This window comes from Anomaloglossus baeobatrachus, chromosome 7 (genome assembly GCF_048569485.1).
Source record: "Anomaloglossus baeobatrachus isolate aAnoBae1 chromosome 7, aAnoBae1.hap1, whole genome shotgun sequence".
Taxonomy (NCBI): Eukaryota; Metazoa; Chordata; class Amphibia; order Anura; family Aromobatidae; genus Anomaloglossus; species Anomaloglossus baeobatrachus.
The window spans coordinates 176,188,308-176,201,238 of record NC_134359.1 but is presented as its reverse complement, the minus strand read 5'-3'; positions in this window follow the sequence as shown (position 1 = coordinate 176,201,238).

Sequence of the window (12,931 nt, the reverse complement as noted above, 5' to 3'; positions counted from 1 at the left end):
ATTTAGTAGGTGTCACCAAGTCAAAAAAATACAATTGCAGCATTGGAAGGTCCCCAAAAGTTTATCATCCAGCCACATACCCAGGCCAACCAGTCTGTTAAACTGTGGACCAACTGATCAATTGAACCACTCTTCCTAAATGTGAAAAAATGAATATTGTCTCCAGTAACTGTTCTCCTTAAAAGCTTGATGTTTATTGTAGAAAAATATTTAAAATCAAAACATAAAAGCGTATATCATGCCCCGTTGGGCAACTGGTCAGCAGACATGTTTCGGACTGCCTTGTCTTTGCCTGAATGTAATCAGGGGACGCTTTCTGAATGTTATCAGGGGACTGGAAGGTAAAACAGCCTGGAGATCTAGTTCCACCAGTGGGATCCCCCAGTGTTTACGTAAGATATGAAAAAAAGTATTAGATTGACCATCAAATGTTCCTACGACTCTTATGGAATTTGGTCTGTTAGAATTTTGCCCTTCTGGTGTTAATGTCCAATTCCGCCTTATTCCAATCGCATGATTAATGAAGGCATCTTTCAAAATATGATGGGGATATCTTGTATCCTGAAATCCATTTCTCAGATTACTAGATTGTACTTAGAAATCACAGCTACTTGAACAGTTTCTTTTGACACTAAGGTACTGCCCCCTTGGGATGTCCCTTTTGAGGAGTGTAGGATGGAAGCTATAAGATGCATGCAGCTGCACACTAAAAAGCCAAAAATGTATAAGGGAACTCTGGTACTGCATTACTGCTGTATGAAAAAATTAGATTTTTAGTTTATGAATTGGCCAATGCATGTAAGCCTGGAAACCAACGGCAAGGTAATCTCAACAATCCGGGTACCTAACTTAAATGCCACTATCTAGGTTAAAAACATCTGTGTCTGGGCAGCTAGACTAAAATATCTAACTTGAAATGCCATTACCGTGTTTCCCCAAAAATAAGACCTAGCAGGAGTTTTCAGGGATGCTTAAATATGAGACATCTACTGAAAATAAGACCTAGCCGTGGTCAATAATGAAGTGAACACTACAGATCGCATCCACACTCTCATCACATCCAGCGGTATCGATTGCTTCTCGGCGGCGATACTGTGCAGTGCAGTGACCTTCCAGGAACTGCTGGAGGATCACATGGCCGGAAGCATGTGGTATCTCCGGATGTTGTGAGTGTGTGCGCGGCGCACACAATTGTAACAGTATATGCGATATTGTGACTATGTGTGTGAGTGTATGCGATCGGATGTGTGCGTGTATGCTGTCTGATGTATGCGATCGGATCTGTTTGTGTCGGCAGAAGGCAGACAAGGATGGTGTGCAGCACAGCTGCTGGGAAGGCCAACCGGAGAGCACAGAGAGGAATGATGTGAAAGGTGTGTGTGTGTGTGTGTGTGTGTGTGTGATATGATCTATGTGTAGCACCCCTGCGGTACCAGGTGTCACAAATGTAACCCGTGGAAATCCAAACCCCAGAATATCCGTGCCAGAGCAAATGTCAGTCAGGAAATGAGGTGAAGAAGGAAGTAAAGGAGTGGAGGAGAGGAATAGTAGTCGGAGGAGTAGAAAGTAAAAAGACAGAAAAAGACCTGCAGTGAGAACGGAGTGCTGTGAAAAGGAGAGAGGACTGTGAGGTGAGGAACCGGGGAACTCCAGTACCTGTGGGCCCCCAGTGGAAGTACGAGACTCCAGGAACTGCAGCGTGTCCGTGGAAGGACGGAACCGAGCTGACAGACCTCAGCATAAGACCGGGTGCAGATCCCTTGGACAATAAGACCCTTTATGGACATTGTCAATTCTGCCAGGTGAAGGAATCTCCAGGGTTCTTCACCACCAAAAGAGTCTGAAGCATCAGCAGCAAAGAGGGGACTGGGGACCGAACCCCTTAAATAGTCCAGGCTGCCTGCAATAGGACCAAGAGAAACAGAGGGGTTTCCAAGTAGCTCTAGGCCATGGGAGCCCATCAACAACAAGTGTGCATGGAGGACAGCAATCCCAGGTCACAGCTGGCACGGAGAACAAGGGGAGCGGATACACCTGGGACCAACACCCGTGCGTTCAGGTATCACCACAGAAAAGTAAACAAGGCAAGTTAAACTACAATACTGGTGTGGACTGTTTCCTTGATGGCGTGCACTCACATAGACTGTTTTCCCACTACAACCCCCATCATTCACTGCTTGCGGAGGGGTATAACCATCCAGGCTGCATCAGTCCATCATCCCCAGCAGAAACCTGCAGCTACGGCCTCCCCTTATAACCTGGCCGCATAGCGCAAGTGGCGTAGTTGACAAAAACTCTTTTTATTTTATTTTCCTTTATTTAAAACCCTTTTTTATTTACTCCAAAAGACACCGCCAGGGTCACGGAACCGGTCCCCGGACTAGTCCGGCCTGATTCTGAGTCCCTCGGCCCTGGGGCGGGCGTGTTATATGCAAGTGTCAGTCAGATGTAGGGGAGCACAGCTGCTGGGAGGTCACAGGGAGGAATGATGTGGAATGTGATGTGTGTCTATATCAGGGCCGGCCTTAGGCCGATTGGTGCCCTGTGCAAATTTGCCCTTTGGAGCCCCCACTCCATTGTTTGTTTTCTCAGAACACATGAGCAGGCATGTTTGTACATATGTTCATGGTCTGCATATCTTTTGGCTGCCACAGGATTTGTGAGCAGCTGAACATGGGAGGTGACATGTGTTGGACCCAATAACAGTCCAATACTGATGACCTATCCAAGTATAAGGAATCACCAATGTCTAATACTGGATATCCCCTTTTAGATCTTTGATTAGTACTCCTGTCCATTGATAAGAACATGTAAAATACAGGTCTTCTCATGAGAATAACAGCTGGTTGTCTACACATGAAAATGTGTAATACTGTTTGCTTCTAAGCCTAGCTTGCATGAAACTGCCTGCTGAGCTTTTGTATTTCTTAGATACACCATAACGAGCAAAATATTGGACATCTAAAGGGCCATTTTCAGCTCATACATTGATGGCCTAGCCACAGGATAGGTTCATACATTTATAGTAAATGTGGTCCCACATTCCCACATTTATTAATTAACTCCACTGCTTTACAGCTATCAACTCTGTTCCCAATGGGGATCAACATCTACCTTCACAATCAGTATAACTTTGTAGTGTGGAAGGAAATCAGGGGAAACATGTGCAGCAACATGGGGAGAGCATTTAAACTCCCTACAGATGAACTCTTGGATTTGAACACCGTGTTGCCATCTATCACAATAATGGGATCCTGTGATGTGCTGCTGTCAGTGAGGAGGTGGCCAGAATTCCTATAGAAATAGCTGTCTCCTTTAACATCACCATATACAGAAATGTCCAGCTCAGCTGAGTGCTCCTCTAATCTAGGAGAGAACAGTGACAAAAGATTCTCAACATGTTGAATTATTCTCACCAGACATTGTCTCTTGGTTTAGAGTTTCAAGGCCCTCTTACAGATTGGACTGAAAGGTTCAGCTGTAGTTTAAAAACCACCATCAGTACAAGAATATTTCTCCAGAACCACCTTCAGTACATGAATATATCACCAGAACCATCATAAGTACATGAATACATCCCCAAAATGATCATCTGTATGTGACACCATCACCAAAATCAGCATCAGTACATGAATACAGCACCAGGATTACCAACATCAGCACATGTATAGATATACACATCTTGGCAGAATTGGTATTTTATATTCATAACAAAATGAATAGCTGCTAGTGAATGGCCCTCAGCAATACCTTTTGGCAAAAAGTAGGTTGCCTCCAGTGATCATATATTTACATATTGCAAACTATAGCACTATGCCATTTTCTGAGCCTTATACAGGCGGTAAAATAAGTATTGAACACATCTCCAATTTTCTAAGTAAATATATTTCTAAAGGGGCTATTGAGATGAATTTCCCACCAGATGTCAGTAGCAAAGCCATCTAATCCAAAGAGGTAATAAAATCAATCCATAGATCATAAATTAGTTAATATGTAATAATGAGAACTGACACAGTGAAACAGTATTGAACACACGCAGAAACAGAAAGGGAAAAAAAGCCCTGGAAAGTCATGACACCAGCTATAATCTATCAGTAATTACAAAGCAATCCTGTCACTCAGTGAAAAATATAATCTGGTTCAAAAAGCCTATAAAAAAGTATCTCATTACCAAGGTGCCAAACAAAAAAAATGTCATGATGAATAAAACCAGTGAGCTAGCTCAAGACCTTTACATAATTAGGCTGTGTGCGCACGTTGCATCGTGTCCCTGCAGAAATTTCTGCAGCAATTTGACAGCACATGTGCGCTTCAAATCGCTGCAGAAACACTGCGTCATGGCTGCAGTGTTTCTGCAAGAAAAAAGCCGATTTCAGAAAGAAAGACTAGGGAAGGCCTCGGTGGTGTCAGGTCAGCTGGAAGTTGACATGACATCAATGAATCCCTGAGGTCACAGAGCCCGGGGGGGGTCACTTCATGGGGATGAGCGGACTGCAATAGCACCGCTCACAAGCAGAATTGCCTGAACAAAGTATTTGGATAAAGCCTTCCATATCAGTTTTACAGGGATGTGACCACTATTGCAGAGTAGTGAACCACCCCGTTAATCCCTTACCACCCAGCAATTTTCCATTTTTGTTTTTTTGTCTCCTTCCAAGAGGCATAATTTTTTTATTTTTCTGTCATTATGAGGGCTTTTTTTGCAGGATGAGTTGTACTTTTTAATGAAACCATTCATTCTGCCCCCTATGTGAAAATAAAATTCCAAGTGCGGTGAAAATGCAAAAAAAGTGCACTTGCATAATTGTTTTTAGAGTTTTTTACTTACCATGTTCACTATTTGGTAAATCTGACCGAACAATATGATTCTCCAGGTCGCTACGAGTTTGTAGATATCAAACATAAGACCAAAAAAAGAAAAAAAATACAAATACGAAGGTCTATAACGTATACAAAATATTTTATTAATTAAAACCATTTAATCTCAAGAGACACACAGCCGAAGCTGGACAACAGGCGTCACAATCCATACAATCATATCATCCCTGTCTCAAAGTTCAATATAAATATGGAGTATATAGATAAAAATATAAAACTGAAGAATATATCACAACATTATATATGATCATATAGGAGTTCATCAAGTTATATCTCAGACCAATAGATGTATAGATACAATAAAATACATTTATCAGGTAATCATAAAGTGATAAGTATATAAATAAGCAAATCTTGGACCAATACATAATTGTGCCCAAGAATTATGGTCACTGAAAAATCAAAAAGTGCAAAGTGTAAAATAAGTAAATAAAAAAGGAGAGAGGAGAGATCAGTGTGTGTACAGATATATATTGGTATTTAAATAGTTAAAAGAACAGCCAAAGCTCCATAGATGGCTGGAGAGAGTTAATGGTATTACCAGTACTTAGAAAGGGAGGGGGGAGGGATGGATGATAAGTTCCCCAAATGATAAACTCTCAAGATGGAGGATATAAGTATATATATACAGAAATGTATTAACACTCTGGGACAAGGGGTAAATCAGAGAGCAAAAAAGAGCCCTTATTGAATGATACCAGGGACAGTAGCTGTGACAAGGATAATGATATATGTCAGGGCCAGGTGGACGGGCAGACCCAGGAGGTGGATCCACTGGGCCGAACTCCTAGATGGTGGTAAGGGGTCCGGTAGCTGGAGCACTATAGGCAGCAGAACAGTCCGTGCACACGAGTATAACGGAGAAGTCCCTGGGACCACGGAGTCACTGGTGGTAGTCCGGGTGACGCAGCTCAGGTTCGGAAGCCGAGAAGATGTCAGGCGGGGTCCGGAACCTTTGGAGCGAGATGACAGGTCACCGCAGGGATCCGAGATGGTACGGACTGTCAGGATGGCAGATGGACAGCGTTCGGGGTTCGGGATTCGGTCTGGACCGGATGGCGAGGCAGGCACGGCTCTACAAGAGAGATAGGTGAGTATATACACATAGACACCAGGAGACCTGACTCCTAGCTTAAGAAACACGAAGATCAGGCCCCGCCCCCTTGGACATTAACCCCCTTTATACCCTGTACCTGTTTTGCATCATTTCCTGTTAATGGACGCTGGCCCTTTAAGAAAGGGTCAATAACCGCGCGCGCGCCCTAATGCGCATGCGCGCGGCCCGAGTGCCAGAAGCCAGAGCAGGAAGCTGCGAGGAGGAAGCAGCAGGGCCAGGATGGAGCTGTGAAGCCGACGGACGCCGGGTGCGGGGACCAGGACGCTGGGGACGCGCCGGCAAGGGGTGCTGGAGAGCGGGGAGCGGCGGTGACCGGACCAAGGAACCGGGAAGCGAGGCGGGGGAGCCGGGGAGCGTGACAGGTGAGCCGGAGGGCAGCACAGGGGACCCGGGGAGCGTGACAGTACCCCCCCACGCCCCCCTCCCCGCAACCGGGACAGGAAGGCACGGATCAGAGGAGTACCCACATTCTCCCGGGGCTCCCAGGACCTATCCTCAGGACCATACCCTGCCCAGTCCACCAGGAAGAACTGTCGACCCCGTACGGTCTTCATGGCCACGATATCCCTTACCGCATAGATGTCGTCATCGGCAATAGGTGGAGGAGCCGAACTGGCAGCAGCGGAGAAGGGACCCAGGACCACCGGCTTGAGCAGGGAGACGTGGAATGAGTTGGGTATCCTCATCGTGGCCGGGAGCTGTAGCTTGTAGGAGACCTCATTGATCTTGTTGAGGACTTTAAACGGCCCGATGTAGCGAGGACCCAGCTTGTAGGATGGTATCTTCAATCGGACGTACTTGGATGCAAGCCAGACTAGATCTCCAGGAGAGAAACACGGAGGGTCCAGACGTCTCTTGTCTGCGTGTCTTTTCATCCGCAGGGAAGCACGCCCAAGGGACGCCTTGACAGAGTCCCAAATGGTTGAAAAGTCACGGGCTACAGTATCAGCAGCAGGGACATCCGAAGAAGGGGATACAGGCAATGGGACGGAGGGCTGAAGTCCGTAAACGACATGGAAGGGAGAGCTGGAGGACGACTCACTGATGTGGTGGTTATGGGAGAATTCAGCCCAAGGAAGAAGCGTGGACCAGTCGTCGTGATGGGCGTTGACATAGTGACGTAAGAAAGAGGTCAAGATTTGATTGACCCTCTCCACTTGGCCATTAGACTGAGGATGGTATGCAGATGAAAAGTCCAGAGTCACTCCCAGATGGTTGCAGAGAGCCCTCCAGAAGCGGGAGGTGAACTGAGTTCCTCTATCGGATACGATGTGAGATGGAAAGCCATGCAAGCGGAAGATGTGATGTATGTAGGCGTCCGCGAGTTCCTGAGCAGAGGGCAATCCAGCCATAGGGACGAAATGAGCCATTTTAGAGAACCGATCCACCACGACCCATATGACTGTGTGTCCGGAGGACAATGGCAAGTCTGTAATAAAGTCCATCGCTATGTGTTGCCACGGAACTGAAGGTATCGGCAGAGGCAGAAGACGGCCATATGGCAGGTGTTTGGGCGTCTTGTTCCTGGCACAAGAGGAGCAGGCAGAGACAAAAGCAGCGACGTCCGTGCGAAGGGATGGCCACCAGTAATGACGTACAATCGCACCCCATGTTCTCTTCTGACCAGCATGACCGGCTGTTTTCGAGGCATGACCCCAGTGTAACACTTTTTGCCTGTCTGTCTCAGAGACATAGGTCTTCCCGGGCGGTATCTGGGCCAGGGTGACAGGGGCCACCGGAATGATTTTGCTAGGACAGATGATGGGTTGGGTAGTCTCCTCCTCCTGCTCCATGGGCATGAAAGACCTGGACAAGGCATCAGCGCGTACATTCTTGTCCGCGGGTCGGAAATGGAGCTGGAAATCAAACCTGGCAAAGAACAAGGACCACCTGGCTTGCCGTGGGTTCAGTCGCTGAGCAGACCGCAGGTATTCCAGGTTCTTGTGGTCCGTGTAAATAATCACGGGGTACACTGCTCCTTCCAGAAGGTAGCGCCATTCCTCCAGAGCCAGTTTGACTGCCAAGAGCTCTCGGTCACCGATGGTGTAGTTGCGTTCAGGCGCTGAGAAGCTCTTGGAGAAGAATCCGCAAGTCACCATCTTCCCGGAGGAGGACTTCTGCATGAGCACTGCTCCGGCTCCTGAGGAGGAGGCATCCACCTCCAAGGTGAACTGGCGGTTTAACTCCGGACGGTGGAGTACAGGAGAGGAGGCAAATGCCCGCTTCAGAGAGCCAAATGCGGCGTCGGCCGCAGGTGACCAGTCCTTTGGATTAGCCTCCTTCTTGGTCAAGGCGGAGAGAGGAGCAGTCAGAGCCGAGAAGTGAGGGATGAACTGGCGGTAGTAGTTGGCGAATCCCAGGAAGCGTTGGATTGCCTTCAGTCCAGAAGGAGGAGGCCAGTTGAGAATGGAGGAGACCTTCTTTGGATCCATCTGCAGTCCGGTATCAGAGATGATGTACCCCAGGAAGGGGAGAGAAGACTGCTCAAAGACACACTTCTCATACTTCGCGTACAGACGATTCTCTCTCAGTCTTTGTAGGACCAGCTGTACATTCTCTCTGTGGGTCTGGAGGTCCGGAGAAAAGACAAGGATGTCATCCAGATATACTACCACACAGACGTAAAGAAGGTCCCGGAAAACGACGTTCACCAGTTCTTGAAAGACGGCTGGGGCGTTACACAGGCCGAAGGGCATCACGCAGTATTCATAGTGCCCATCGCGCGTATTGAACGCGGTCTTCCATTCGTCCCCAGAACGGATGCATACCAGATTGTAAGCACCCCGAAGATCCAGCTTGGTGAACACACGAGCTCCTCTAAGCCGGTCAAACAATTCGGGGATGAGCGGCAGAGGGTACTTGTTTTTTACGGTGATTTGATTCAAACCCCGGTAGTCTATGCATGGGCGTAAGTCGCCCTCTTTCTTCTTGACGAAGAAGAAACCTGCTCCAGCAGGAGAGGAGGATCTCCGAATGAATCCCCTTGCCAGGCTCTCTGTGATGTAAGTAGACATGGCCCTTGTTTCGGCCGGAGACAATGGATATATCCGTCCTCGAGGTGGTGTTGTTCCAGGGAGCAGGTCGATGGCACAATCGTAAGGACGATGTGGCGGAAGTACCTCGGATTCCTTTTTATCAAAGACGTCTGCAAAGGACCAATAGGCCGAGGGCAGCCCCGGTAGGTTCTCTGGAACCGGAGGTCGTCGGATGGGTTGTATGGTCTTCAGGCACTTCTCATGGCACGAAGAGCCCCATCGGGTGATTTCGCCAGTGCCCCAGCTGACTGATGGTTCGTGTGTCCGCAACCAGGGAAGTCCCAGCAGGATTTGATGGGACATGTGTGGGAGGACGTAGAGAGCGATGTTCTCGGTGTGCAGGGCACCGATACGCAGTTCCACCGGCTTGGTGATCCAGGAGATGGTGTCAGAGAGGGGTCTCCCATCCACAGAGGCAATCACGAGGGGCTTGTCGAGTGGAGTAACAGGCACCTGGTACTTGTCCACCGTGGCCTGCTGGATGAAATTGCCTGCTGCCCCGGAATCGAGGTATGCCTCAGCCGTGAACCGCGTCTCTCCCGTTGTCACTTGCACAGTCCACGTAACCGGGTCTGAGAGAGTCCCAGCACCTAGGGTGGCCTCTCCTACCAAGCCTAGGCTTTGGAGTTTCCCGGCCTCTCTGGACAGGAGCGTAGCAGGTGTGTGCCCTCTCCGCAGTAAAAGCAGAGGCCCTTGGCGAGCCGCTCAGCTCGACGTTGTTCAGACTGCCGCACTCTGTCGATCTGCATGGGCTCGTGGACAGGGACCCCAGCTGTTGAAGACTGAAATACGGCGGGCTTCTGCGGAGGAGAGGAATGCCGTACCGGACGTCTCTCACGGGACACTTCCTTGGATCGCTCCTGAAAGCGAATGTCCACTCGAGTCGCTAGGGCGATCAGGGCATCCAGGGTGGTCGGTACGTCACGACCCGCCAGCTCATCTTTAATTCGCCCCGAGAGTCCTTCCCAGAAGGCGGCGGTTAGGGCCTCGTTGTTCCACCCGAGTTCCGAAGCCAAGGCGCGAAACCGGATTGCGTATTGGCCCACTGTCAGAGTCCCCTGACGTAGCCGGAGAAGAGACGAAGCAGACGCGGAGGCGCGTCCGGGCTCATCAAAGGTGCCACGGAATGCCTGCAGGAAGTCCTGGATGTTCGTGGTCACTGGATCCCCCTTCTCCCACAAGGGGTTCATCCACGCCAGTGCCTCACCCTCTAGATGGGACATGATGAAGGCGACCTTGGCTTGGTCAGAGGCAAACAAATGCGGCAGCTGCGTGAAATGGAGGGAGCATTGGTTTAAGAATCCCCTGCAGGTCTTGGGGTCTCCGGCGTACCGGGGTGGTGAGGCCAAACGAAGTCTGGAAGTATCTGAAGACGTCGCCACGGGAGCTGGAGCCGTGGCTTGACTAGTGGAGGCCCGGGATGCTGAAGACGTAACTGCCGCTTGTAGCGTGTTCAGGCGGGCGTCCACCGAAGACATAAATTGCAGCATGCGGGTCTGAGTCTCACGCTGGCGTGTGAGTTCCTCCTGTACGGCTGCTAGTGCTGCAGCGGGATCCATGGCCTGATCTTACTGTCAGGGCCAGGTGGACGGGCAGACCCAGGAGGTGGATCCACTGGGCCGAACTCCTAGATGGTGGTAAGGGGTCCGGTAGCTGGAGCACTATAGGCAGCAGAACAGTCCGTGCACACGAGTATAACGGAGAAGTCCCTGGGACCACGGAGTCACTGGTGGTAGTCCGGGTGACGCAGCTCAGGTTCGGAAGCCGAGAAGATGTCAGGCGGGGTCCGGAACCTTTGGAGCGAGATGACAGGTCACCGCAGGGATCCGAGATGGTACGGACTGTCAGGATGGCAGATGGACAGCGTTCGGGGTTCGGGATTCGGTCTGGACCGGATGGCGAGGCAGGCACGGCTCTACAAGAGAGATAGGTGAGTATATACACATAGACACCAGGAGACCTGACTCCTAGCTTAAGAAACACGAAGATCAGGCCCCGCCCCCTTGGACATTAACCCCCTTTATACCCTGTACCTGTTTTGCATCATTTCCTGTTAATGGACGCTGGCCCTTTAAGAAAGGGTCAATGACCGCGCGCGCGCCCTAATGCGCATGCGCACGGCCCGAGTGCCAGAAGCCAGAGCAGGAAGCTGCGAGGAGGAAGCAGCAGGGCCAGGATGGAGCTGTGAAGCCGACGGACGCCGGGTGCGGGGACCAGGACGCTGGGGACGCGCCGGCAAGGGGTGCTGGAGAGCGGGGAGCGGCGGTGACCGGACCAAGGAACCGGGAAGCGAGGCGGGGGAGCCGGGGAGCGTGACAGGTGAACCGGAGGGCAGCACAGGGGACCCGGGGAGCGTGACAATATACAAGTCTATTAGTCATGTAATAAAATTAGAGGTAAGTAAACACTGCAGCCTTGTCGGGTGCCACTATGATAATTACTGCTGCATAGACTGAATGCCCTAATCAGAGACACAGGCAAAACAAAGTCTGTGATCTGTGCACTGACGCCATATCAGGAGCCCTGGTGAGAACAGAGAAGTACAAACAGGCACATTACCTGAGAGCTGCAAATGTCACCAGACGCTGATACAGGATTGTTACGCTCCCCGACACTGGCGTTTCGGCGCTTACTTCTTCAAAGGGGGGTTGGGCCATCAGATAGAGAGTGGACTTAAGAAGTGACTGGGACAAATGAGATCAAGTAGCGCACGCATGCGTAGTGGGAGCTATCATGGGGAACAGAACGTCATAGCCACCTGGTTTAATCACATGGGATGGTCATATGGTGTGAATCCACTAATGAGCTAGAATGACAGTGGGAGCAAAAAACGCCATAGCTATGCATATAAATGCACCAACATAATAGTAGTCCCATATATGCATAGATAACAGTGGGTTATAGATGTGGATTAAGGAGTATATAAGAGTAAGAAAATATACAAAAATATGTAAACATATAATTGTTAGCCAAAAACTAGTCACATGGTGTGACTCCACCACTAGATTATAATGATGTAATGAGACGAGAAACACAGTATCTTATGTATATAGATGTTCCAGCATGATAGCGGACACATACATACATAGATAGCAGTGGATTATGGATATAAAAATATAAAAGTATATAACAATGTGGTTGTAAGCCAAACACTGATCACATGGTGTGACTACACCAATGAACTGTAATGACATAGTAGAAGACAAGAGACGCCACATCTTAGGCATATAAATGTACCAGCATCATGATGGCTATATACATACTGTATATATGCCTAAATACCGGTGAATTAGGCACCAATTCTAATACACAAAGACCAAGAGGTGTATTGACATATAAGAGAAGTGATATTGAATTAATCAATAATTGAGCACATGTATGCATATATATATACATATATATATACACGCACATATGTACATACACATATGCACATACACTCTAAAGTAGATGCATACGTGGATATCACAAAAAGATGTAATGGGTAATAGTGCGGTGAGGTGAGGGGTGGGGGTGAGGTGAGGGTTAGGGGTGGGGGGGAAGGGGGAAGGGGGGGTGATAGGAAATGGTGGGATGAGGACAATGTGATACACGTGGTGTGAGGGATGTGTCCAGGAAGAGACAGCCATGTGCAAATCATTGAGACCCAGAAGAGGCCTATGTGTTTCATAAGAAGTATGATACTATATGTGCAAATCAATACGTGAAACACAATTGGTGGATCAAGGTATATATGTGTGTAAGAGTCCTAGATCAGGAAAAGGATTTAAGGGATGTGTAACTGGCAAAGTGTAGGGCATTTTTTGAAAATAAGAAGTGATAAGAATTAAGTAAGGTGCCAATGTCTTAGATCACAGAACAAAATATTCATGAATAGAAGGTAATAATGAAAAATGAAAAA